Source organism: Myodes glareolus, chromosome 11 (assembly GCF_982192425.1).
Source record: "Myodes glareolus chromosome 11, mMyoGla1.1, whole genome shotgun sequence".
Classification (NCBI taxonomy): domain Eukaryota; kingdom Metazoa; phylum Chordata; class Mammalia; order Rodentia; family Cricetidae; genus Myodes; species Myodes glareolus.
In genome coordinates, this window is record NC_142036.1 from 51,429,141 (window position 1) to 51,442,060 (window position 12,920).

Consider the following 12,920-nt stretch of genomic DNA (forward strand, 5'->3'; position numbering starts at 1 on the left):
AACAATACTTCTTGGAACTAGCAGCATATGTGCAACATCACAGAGAAACTTTATAACACGACGAGGGGAAAAGACAAGCTACAAAGTCTTACACATCTCATGATTCCATTTATTTCACATTCTATGACAGACAAAATTGTAAAGAAAGATTCAGGTTGGTTGTAGTCAAGAGCTTGACGGAAGTGTCTGAGGGGGAAATGGAAACTTTAGAGAATCAAATTTCATTTTAACCTTGATTTCGGTGATATGTAACTGCAAAAAAATTTCACAATCACATTGGGTAGAATTATATTCTTACGATGTATGAATGTTAATATGTGTAAGAAATATCTGAATAAATAAGAAAAGAACATGAGTCTATCACTCAATGAATGAGCCCGCACTTCCAATCACAAAAAAGTATATATAAAACTTTAAAAAAGTTTATATAAAACTTTAAAAAAGTATAAATAAAAACCTTGCATGTCTAAAGTAAAAGAAACACAAGACAAAGGTTAAAACTATGAACTGGGAGACAGCTTGGCTCATAACATGCTTGAAGAGCATGAACAAAGATCTGAAGTCAATCCCCCGAACTCAGTTTTAAAATATCTGGGCACAGTGGCAAGATACCATTTCAACCCTGGAGAAGTGGCTATAGGTGGATTGGTGAGGCTCAGTAACTTGGCAGTCTATCCTACCTGGCAAATTCCAAGCCAGCGAGAGAACCTGATAAACAGGGGATGGGGAGGAGGTCATCAATGCTTGAAGCATTACACCGTGGTTTTCCTCTGGCCTCCACACATATACACATGTACACATGAAGCTATAAACACACATGGACCTAAACACAAGAACACACCTGGCTTCTTTTTATATAAACACAGGTACATATGAATTTGTACACACAGAAATATGAACATATCTTCTCATATTCTTTATAGCAGAACCCTTCACAGACTGTAGTTTTATGAAGGACTTCAACTGTGAAAGACTTCACAGAGCATCATGCATACCTGGATGTCCTTCTTTAATACTGATAAACAATTTAAAATGTAATTATTCTTCTTCAGCAAGAACTAATTGAGGTACATGCTCCTTTGAGCTTTTTGCTGTGGGGACACGTGCAAAGTTTTAATTTTAGTTAATTTATATTTAGTTCTTATTTTACCATATCATACTTCCTTAACTTAATACATAATATGTTCAAGTTAAAATATGATCAATGGTGTTTTTGTGGTTAAGATTTTGGTCATATTTTTACAATATTCTACTCCTGTTCAAAAAGAATATCTCCTTTTTGAAGATAACTACAAATTACTTGACATTGTAGTATCTACATGTACTATGTGAGAAAAAACAAATATAGGTAAAACTGTTACAAAAATTTCAGGATAGTTTGCTGCCACCAGAGTATAGAGAATCCTCTACAACATGGGGAAGTCATTGATTCAGCTTTTCCTGCATCTCAGTGCATGCCCATTTGTTCACCTCTCTTTCTGAGTACTGCCTGGTAAGAGGACCTTGGAGACCTAAATTTTTCCTTTGATGAAAGCATTGTCTCTTAGATTTAAAGCTCTGTTTGGCTGAATATTCTGGTCTAATATTATAATCATTTTAGTCCAAGTTCACTTCAATTTATGTAGACTTTTATTTTCACACCAAAGTTTTCCTTATTTTAGAGAAGTTTGTACATGTATGCGATGGAATATGCTCATGAACACCTTCATTGCCCCTCTAACTCCTTCCATAAACACCTCTCTCAGCTATTGTGAGCTCATGAGTGCTGTACCCATGTCACATAGAGAATACAGAAGTTCACAACCCCATCCTTAGGCTTTTACATTCTCCCTCTCTCTTCTTCCACAATGTGGTCTGTGTTGTAGCAGAGGTGGGGTTAATACAGATGTCACATCAGCAGAGGTGGGGTTAATGCATATGTCACATTAGCAGAGGTGGGGTTAATACGGATGTCACATTAGCAGAGGTGGGATCAATACAGATGTCAAATCAGCAGAGATGAAGTTAATACCGATGTCCCTTCAGGGCTGAGGGTCTTTATCACTTTAACCAGTTATTCTTCTCTCCTTGGGCTGCTGTCCACCAGAAAAAGAAGATTCTCCAACCAAGGCTGAGAGCAACCCATGTCTATGGGTAGAAATACAAATATTTAGAAGACAATTTTACAGCAAGACCATTTAGCAAAATAATGATATCAGGTTTCACTTTAGGACCTACAACCTCCTAGTCATGGGTTTTTTATCAGGATTACAATACCAGTCATCAAATTCCCTTCTGTGCAGCTGATCTCAAAGTCAATCAAGAAGTTCCTGGTTTACCCAGAACATTGTACCGGTGATAACACTAAGTATACCAGTTATATATGTTGCCTCAGAAGTCTATATTGCAAGCAGGAAGGGTCCAGTTCTATCTTCCCCATCAGCCTGCATAGAACCCTCTGGTATCATGAAAGCTGCCCAGAGGGAGCAAGTTTCCCAGTTTGATTTGCAATTGATATCTTTATGTTCTTATGTTCTACAGTCAAAGTGTGGTTTCTTCAGTAACAGTGTCTTACTGTATGGTTACAATGGGTGATCAAAGGCAATAGCAATGTCCTGTCTTCTTTTGGAGATCTCTGGGGCCTCCCTGACCAATAACTCATAGGGAATATTCCATGCCTTTAACTCAGATTTTTGTTTCATAAACCATTTCTTCTGAAAGTAGCATTGCTCACCCATCCATGCAAGGTAATTTCATTCAACTTTTTTTTTTGTAATGTATTTTGAAATTAGCTCACTAACCAGTGAGTTTATGTGAGGTTTTCATACATGGTTGGCCTACTTGCTCACTATTCACCCCCTTTCCTCAATTTCTCAATCCTTGCCTGCTTATTTCTTTAACTTCTTTCTTTTCACATGTGTAATATAATCCCTCAACTTTTTTTTCAGGTGGATTGTGAGATAATAGGCTTCCATGTGACTGTTCATATTCCTTTCCTTTGGGTTAATCTTCCCTTCCCTCCCCAGTTTCTCCTATATTCCCACGCCCATCTCTGCTTAAACCCCTCTTCCCCCAGTATTATACTTCACAATTTGTCACTATAATTTTACTATAATATATATATATATATATATATATATATATATATATATAATCTACTATCTCTACCTTCTTTAAAATGTCCCCTCAGAGCCTATCAGACCCAATAATACAGATGGCACTGTCCTCCACAACTCTGAGATGGGAAAGAAAGCAACCAGGGGTACCCAAGAGGCAACTGCAGTGTGGGAGAATTGTCTGTATTCTGTCAATCATGTTTTAAATAAACGCTGATTGGCCAGGCAGGAAGTATAGGCGGGAAAACCAGACAGGAAGTAGAGGTGATGCAATAAGAATAGGAGAATTCGGATGCTCACCTTCCTGGACCTGGAGTGAGGGGGGAGGAACTTGGACTTCCCACAGGGCAGGAGACCCTGACTTCCCTAGGGGACAAAGAGGGAGGAGGAGAGGGAGGGGGGGAGTGGGAGGGCGTTGGGAGGAGGGGCGTAAATGGAAACTTTTTATAATTTAATAAAATTACAAAAAAAAAAAAAGAATAGGAGAATTCTAGGAAGGAGAAAGTTGATTCCTCCCAGTCCTGCACAGGATGTGACCTGCCAGCTGAAAAAGGTACCGAGCTATATGGCTAAAATAGATCAGAATAATGGGTTAATATAAGTCATAAGAGCTAATAAGAAGTCTGAGCTAAAGGGCCAATCAGCTTATAACTTATGGATACCTCTGTGTGATTTTCTATGAGGCTTGCCGGTTGTGGGGTATCGGGTGAGCGGGACAGAAACTTCAACAAGCCAGCCCATCATGTTACACAACTGTGACTGAGGAATCCACAAATCCTTTATGGAGCTCAAGTATGTGTAAAGAGAATCGCCTCATCCAATTTTTGTAGACAGCTCCAGCAAGTAAACTCTTTGACGACCATCCTGCCAGAGGTTTGTCTGGTACATCAGAAGGATGTAGGATCAAGCCCGCACTTGTGGCAATGAGTACCTTAGACCGCCTTGATGACACAAATGTATCTGCTTCTAGAGGTTGAAGGTTAGTTATTGAAATCTGCACAATGCTTGCTGGGTACTTCAGAAACAAGCAAGCAAAAAAAAATAAACTCCTTGAAGGGCTGTGAGCAGTTGGATTCATTTTGCTCTCTTTAGTCCTCCACAAGAGAACTCAAAGGCAAATGTATCTCTCGGTGCGTTCACTCTGCTGGCTTGGAGGATGGGTGATATGGGTAAATTGAAACTCTCTTTGTGTTTTTTCAGCTTTATTTTCTAATTTTGAGACTCCAAAGAGGTGTCCTGGATTCCAGAGGTGTCATAAGTTTGCTCTAATACAAAGCTGGTTGCTCAGTTGGTGTTCTATGAGGAAGATAAGCACCAGGACCCTCACCTTCATGGTGACATCAACATTTTAAGGTTTCAGAATTCTGAGGACAAAAAGAAGTCTAACAAATATCCAGACAAAAATGTGATGAGCAAAGGAAAAAAAAGTGATAGGATATCCAATTTCTAGTTTGTCACTTTAGGGTGTACTGACTACTATACAAACCATAAGAAACTTCACTGCATAAAGTTAACTTTCTAGAAATAAGATCGTAATATTACAGCATTGTACTTAAAACACCTGTGTTGTTTACTGGTGCTAGTAATAATTAGAACACAATCACACATTTATTCTCTGTCCCACACACAATAGAATTGACATGCTAATATGAAATAAGATGCTCACAAACATTGAATGATTGGAAAATGTTTCAGCCACAAAACTCATGCTAGTAAAATGCCTAGGATGGGTGTGATTGTACATAAATAAGATCTCAGCAGTCAGAATGCTGAGTTAGAGGATCATTATTCCAAGGCCAGCTTGAAATACATAATGAAATCCTTTCTACAAAGAAAGACAAAGGAAACAGGGCGGGGGGAAGAGAGAGCAGAGAAGGAAAATCTGGTTAAATGCAGCAATGTCAACATTAGACAGTGTTTGGCAAAAAATATATATACATATGCACATGTATATAATATATATAGCTACTATAGATACACATATATAAATACAAAGCAAATTGTTTAGGTGTGTATAACATAGAGTGCAAAATGAGCATTACTTAAATATAAGAACCTCTTGTAAAGTACAATGAGGATAGTTTAGAAACATGATTTCATAGAACAATAAAAAATTACGTTTGTAATAGGTATAGAAAATAAGACAAAAATGCCTCAAAAATTTTAATGAGGCGTACAAATTAAGAAACAATGCAATGAGGTGAATAGCAACTTGTTCAAACCAGAAAATAATAAGGAAGAGATAAAAAACCAATCAGCATAAAATGTATAACCATTAATAAATAACAACACTAATATATGCAGTTATGACAGCCCAAGAAAATGTGACAAAGCCCCTGGAAATAATGACTAAAGAAGATTGCTAAGAAAATTATAGTGACATTTCAGTTAGGACTGAAAGCCAGGCCACGACAGAGTGTGTTTCATTCACAGAACCAAATGAAAGAAATACTGAAGAGGTTTATCAGGATGTGCGAAAAGGAATTCATTACACAGTTTTTAGAAGACTTCATTAGTATAGGTAAAAGTCAGAATCTTAATAAGTTAAATATGATAAATTATATGAAAGTGTCACTAGGCGTAGCATGGTTTTAAAATCACAGGAAGGTAAGCACTAAGCTTTAAATAGCCTATCTGATTAGATTTCGAAGCTTCTGAAATGAAACTGTAGATTTAGAACTGGTATAAAACATGGACAAAGCAAGATTTCCAGAAAAACTGAAGTCTCTGGAGATACCCGCCATCTCTGCGTTAGTGTCTCCTGTTCTGATGGAGATACCCGCCATCTCTGTGTTAGTGTCGCCTGTTCTGATGGAGATACCCGCCATCTCTGTGTTAGTGTCTCCTGTTCTGATGGAGATACCCATCATCTCAGCACTAGTGTCTCCTGTTCTGAACTATTTGGAGGGAAGAGAAAGAAGTGTTAGATGAAGGGATTTGAACTTTCCAAAATAGCACTCAGTGCCAACTTCCCACACAACTTAACTTTGACTTAACACTTTCATGTGATTTTGAGACTAAATGCAGTTTATTTACAAGTATGAATGAGGAGTGTTTGGGGCATCTGTTTCTCAAATATCATTTCCAAAAAACTAAAAGTTGGGATACCTTGTTAAATTGTATGTCTCTATACACATTTTCAACCTTCTAACTAAGAAATCTTTGAAGGTAAAACCCAGAAATCTGTGTCTCAGACAGAAAAATCTATACAAGGATTTTTAATCCATCCTGTGAAGAACTAAAAACAGTATCTAGGAACCAAGGTTTTGGAGCAGTCTCTAACAAAATTTGCCATTCTGTGTCTCTGAGCATTTCATACCAGTTCTCCTTATGTTCTTTCAAATCAGTGTTTATTGAGCACACTTTATTGTTAGGATAAGCATGGATTAGGTAATAAGGATAATTTATAAATTTTTTTCACTGGATAGACCTTTAAATCTAATAGAAACGTTTGTAGAGATCATTAATTTTACACTTTCCATGGCTATGACAAAAGGATGTGGGGAACAGGATAGAGTAAAAGGAGGTATGGAGTTCAAAAGAGTCATATGGTAGAGGTAGCACCTGGCAAGTCTTGAGGGGCTCAGTGTATGCATAAGGATAAATGAGGGAGGAGAAAATGGGGGGAAAGGTCAGAAGTGGGTTTGACCCAAGCTAAGACTCCTAGAAATATGGAGAGGGTGCCTGACCTGGCTGTCTCCTGCAATCAGACTGATTGTCAACCGAGAGCCTTCATCCAGTAACTGATTGGAGCAGATGTGGAGATCCACAGCCATACGCTGGACCAAGCTTTGGCAGTCCAGTCAAAGAGAGGAAGAAGGGACTATAGGAGCGAGAACCATGGGAGTCAAGGTCATGATGGGGGGAGTGAGGGCAGGAACACACAGAGACAGCTGACCAGAGCTCCTGGGAGCTCAAGAACTCTGGACCAACAGCTAGGAGGATGTTTACACCAACTAGGCCCTTTGCAAATGTTTGATAGTTGTGTAGCTTGATGTTTCAGGGGCTCCTAGCAGTGGGGTCAGTACCTGTTCCTGGCACTTGAATTGGCTTTTGAGAACCTATTCCACATGCTGGCTTGCCTTGCCCATTCTTGCTGCAGGGGATGGAGTTTGGTCCTGCCTCAACTTGATGTGCCAGGCTTAGTTGATTCCCATGGGAGGCCTGCCCCTTTCTGACTGGAGACAGGTGAGTGGAGGGGGAGGGGGTAGATGGAAGGTAGGGGGTGATTGGGAGGAGGGGAGGGAGGGGAAACTGTGGTTGTTATGTAAAATAAATAAGAAATTGAATATAAGAAGAAAAAGAGGTGGCTTCCACACCACCTAGGAACATCAAGAAGTTGTGCTATTTAAATGCATGCATACAATATGCATATCCATATATATCACCATACACACACAAACACACACACATAAACACACACACACATACACACACACACACACACACACACACACATACACACAGAAGACCTGTAAGGTTGGTAGCAAATCAACTTCACTCAAAGGAGACCCTGAGAGTTTCCATGTCTGGTCATCCACTTAACCCATTCCAAGAGCCCATGAATCTTGCTTTTTTACCTAGTTACCCATGATGAATGAAAACATTGGAAGTTTCTGAACTGAAATCCTTTGCTTAAATCCTTCATTTAAATGCTTGTCTCTCTTTTCCATTTTAACTCTTTCTTAATTACTGCTAGCCTGAAGGTGTTTATGAAGATAATGTGACAAGAGCTTTTCAGCTCCACAATTAATGACAGGCTGTTAACAATGATGATGATGTTGATGATCATGTTGAGGAAGACTCCACACATGGGTGACATTTGTTAATTTCTAAGAATCTATCCTAAAGCCATGACCCAAGACTCAGGGAGGTGGGAGGGACTTAGGAAGGGGGATATAACACAGTGTGAATCCAGTGAGTCTAACAGGAATGGTTAATATCAGGGAATCATACTGGAGGACGTCTAATGAGGAACATTATCAACCTTCTGTTTATGAGGTATTTAAAAGATTTATGTATCTATTTAAGAAACGAAACAAGTAGTGTCTTACATTGCTTTTAATGGAGCAGTGGCACCAGAGACTTGCATTTTCAGTGCTGCAGAGGAGGTTGCCACTGTTGCCATGGTTTCCATGATGTGAGGCTGTAAACCCATGGAGCTGCACTGGTACCCAGTTATGCTATTGGACTGCAGTACATCAGGGCTTGTTATTTTTTGTTTGTTTGTTTTTGCTATATTCTTATTTTACTTTAAGCATCAGAAAAACTTTAAACCACACATCAAAATGATGATTAATCATTTTTATCATTCTTATGTCTTATAATTTCCCACATAATTTTAGATACATTTGCAGAAAATTTTTTGGTAAATGAATGCTTTTTAATTTGTTGTTTAGATTTTTTTGATCTCTCTCTCTCTCTCTCTCTCTCTCTCTCTCTCTCTCTCTCTCTCTCCCTCCATCTGTCCCTCCCTCCCTCCTTTTCTTCTTCAGGGTGTACACATTTTAATAGGGAAATGGGCGTCCATGTTTGTTTTATATTCTTGAACGTCACCAAATGTATTTCTTTGTTGAAACCCCAAGACAGACTTGGGTACATTGTGCTCACCCTTACAGAAATGATGCATGATAAACAAGAACTTCAAATCAGTACTAAATTTTCCAGCAGTTTATTACAATTTGATGTCATTGATAATTGATTACTTTAAGAGGCTACTTTCACTTTCTGGATGTTTGAATGTAGATAACCTTTCTGTTGTCCACCATTGCCTCATGACCCTGGAAGGAAGTCAACAGGCTGAAAGCAACCTTAAACAACAAATTACCCATAAATGTTAGAAGCAACATGTGGGTATAGGATGATAATATCTGTGTAATGCCCCAAGTGCTATTCTGGGTCATGTGGGTCGGGAAAGTAACTTCTTCCTTTGTAAAACTCTATTAAAGGACTTCTGAGGATAAGAATTCCCAGATTATGTTTTCTGTGCTGTTCAATAAATACTGGACAAATCTCTTTGTTAAGAGCATGCAATAGGGGCAGCTTAGACACACACACACACACACACACACACACACACACCAGACAGGCAACACAGTCAGGCCACAAATAGGCCACAGACCACAGATCACAGACCATACACCAGACAGATGAAGAGAGGTAAAGAATTCAAATTGGTATCATTCTTAGTCAAGCTACTCCATGAAGAAGTCTCTTTTTTACTGCTTAATATTATATTGATACATTTTTATATTCTCTCTAATATTTCTTTGAGATGTGATCAATGAAGCTTCCATGTCAGTACCAGCTTGAAATATACAATATCTTCAGTAATAATGTCTTACCTCCATGTTCTAGTCAGCTTTTAAGAGCATTGGCAACAGTCTCAATTGTTTCTGGAGATTTTTTAGATTCCCTATGAGCAACAACTCAAAGGGGGGTATCTCTTGTCTGACACTAGCACTTTTGTTAGTCTATGGCATCTATGGGAGCAGATCTAGCATATCTCACTATCTAGGATAATATAGTTGTCACATCCGCCTTGCCAGCAAGGATGACGCAACACTGAACTCTTCTAACTGCGGTTTATTCAGGACCTTTGAACAATCTTCTCACCCTCTCGCCCCGAGCAAAGCCAGCCTATAGCTTAAATAACCTCTGGGTAGCCAACCCCAGCAAGCCACGTGGGAAATGCAGATAGGTCCAGAAATGCAGAAGCAAGCCATATCCTTAGCATTAACCATATATGGAGTTGTTCACAGCTGAGAGCACTCACCGTTGGGAAGGTGGAAGGTGGCAAAAGCCAGTGCTACCTTTAAGGCGTGGCATCACGCAGCTCTCTACATATAGTGATAACTGATAAATAGATAATAAAACAATAGATTAACATATACTTTTTACAAACACAGTGTTATTCACACAAGGCTTAACATTACATAGATTCTGGGCTTCAAACTCAGGTCCTTGTGTTTGCAAGGGGAGCACATTACTGAGCCATATCCCTAGTTAATATGTGTCTTTATAGAATTGCAAATCAGCATACACTACTCCCCAAACCCTCTACGCAGTATAGGATTAGCAGATAAATTAGACCTTCACGATAGGATAGAGATATAGAGAGTGCCCTTTGTTCTCTCCATGTCTGTTTAGCTTGATATTAATCTACAAGTTATGTAGATAAATTCATTTACAATGTGATCAATAAACTTCTTTGGATATGATATTGTAGAACTAGGGTGGCCAGGGGCCATCCTCAACACCAATTCAGGGAGGGTAAGAGAGTCAGAACCAAAAGACAGAGAGAGAAGGGAGCCAAGTGCTACCACCGCAGCCCCTGGAACCAATTTATTTCATAAATTCTGGTACTGTTTGGAGAATAAATGGGAGAGCTTCGGAGGAGATCCTCAGGAGAGATCTTCAGGAGGAAGACACCTGAGATGCCCTTTTCCGTAATAATGGTGTAAGCTGTGTGTGGCTATTCCTTGCGCCTCTGTACCAGTCCAGTTAGGGAAAATAGATATTTGTGTTGGAGCCACATGGGCTCCAACAGGGAAGTAGAAAAAGACAAGATCTCCTGAGTAAACTGGGAGCATGAGGACCTTGGGAGAGGGTTGAAGAGGAGGGGAGAGGCAGGGAGGGGAGCAGAGAAAAATGTAGAGCTCAAAAAACATGAATTTAAAAAAAAAAAGAAAAAAAAGAAGTCACAGCATTTCTTTTGCATCTTGGACTGCTATGACAGTAAACTTATTCGAAATACATAAACACCAGTTTAGCAGAGACAATAATCAGAATGCCAATTTCAGCTTCTCATTCATAAAAGAACCTGAGAGCAAATACCTGGGACCATGGGAAATAGTACATCGTGGCTGACTCTCAGTCCTATTTTCTGCCACTTACAAAGTGAAGTGTTCTGCCTGATTGTGTGATGGGAGGGGTGAAGAAGTGAAAAGGGTAAGTGTCCATAGAGCGTCCACTGCACAGCAGACACAACAGAAGGTCTGCAGACATAAGCTCATTGACCCCCACACTTGGCAGGAGAAGACTAGACATACCTGGATTACTTTCTCCATTATACAGACAAGAAAAATGAAGCTGAAAGTTATTAGGTGGTTTTCCTCGTAGATGGTCATCAGCCAAGCTGCGATTTCTTTCCCAGACTGTCTCGTCTCAAAGCTCCCATGTGAAGACTCAGATAAAACCGTGGTGATTTTGTCCTCTGCCTCTTCAGTCCTCTGCTTGAGACTTTGTTCTGGGAAGCTGGCGATTCCTGGTCCAGGGTTTTAGGTTCTTTCTCATTTAATATTTTAATCTTCCAAAGATGAGCACTGATAGAAATAACAGGCCAGCCTTGACACTGCTTTTACTTCATATCAAGCAGCAAATCCCAGCTCCGGTTTATCCAACTGACACAAATGCTCCCTCAGATTAATTATGCCCAGACAATATTCCTGTATCTTCATGAGGCTTCATGCTCCAGTTTGTACCCATGCCACACCGAGGTCCCTGTCTAGGTGTGTAGTCTTGTGACCATCTTTCTTCTGGATATCTAGTCATTTAGACAATGATTTCAAGAGATTATCTACCAAGAATAGCAATGAATTATTTTCTGTTATTCAAAATTTCTGGATAGAGTATGTCTCTCCGTGAGATGTCTTTTGAGATGGCAACTTCAGTTTGTGTCTTTCAAAGCACAATAATATTGAATAATATAGTGGGTGAGTCAATTTGGAGCTGGCACAGAGAAATGAATCTCGTGCTTTATAGAACTTCCAGCATTACTAGATATTGCCATACTATTTCTTTTATAACAGAGAAAGACACCCTGTATTTAGTATATACAAATACCAAATGCTTGTGTGTGTGTGTGTACACTGACTTTTAATATTGTTGAATACTGCAACATTGCATTTGCTACATCAAGATAGCATTAGTGGTATTTAAGGAAAAATATGCTTAATAAGGAAGAGTGATCAGACTGGAGAGGTGCCTCAGTATTTAAGAGTGTTTAATTGCTTTCCCATAGGACCAGAACATCCATGTCCAGTGGCTTAAAACTGCTTGTTCCAAAGTATCTGATACCCTTTCTTGGCATCAGGTGTATCATGGCATATGTTCCCACAGATAAATACATGTATATAAATAAAAATAAACTCATTAATGAAGAGATTCATTTCAAATTTCTTCATTAAGTTTCTTGAATTAAAATTGGCTTATAAGCTACGCATGGTAGAACATACCTGCGATGCCAGTATTGTGAAAGCTGAGACAGAAGGATTGTGTACAAAGCCATCCAAGAATATATAGTCAAACTATAGTATTAAAAAAGATTGTCTTCCATTAAAATTTTCATCTAAAAGAAATGCATCCTTCATTTATGATATAAAAAATTCTTCAAATAGAAAAAACCTGAAATTTCAACATTACCTATATAGCATTATACATAGAAAATCTGTAAAATACCTTAAATCTTATTTAATTCGTATTAGGCAATATATGTGAGGACCCAGTTTCAGGCTCTAATAAAAGTAGGCAATATAAGATATTAAAAAGCAAAAAGATGCTCAATGGTGCTGAGACTGCAGAAGTGCCAGCCTTTGTCACACCCAGACTACATACACCAAGACTACTCCCTTTGTCAATCTGAGGTGCAGTGTTAGTGAAAATGGCCCATTTTCAACTGAATCATTCTCCATGTTTAACTGACTTTTCTGGAAATTAAAGACAATTTAATAAGTGAGCATCAGAGTGCACCGCCTGAACTGGCATGGCCTCGTTGTGCCAGCAGGACATGCTGGGAAACATGAATAATTTAGATTGCCAGAATTC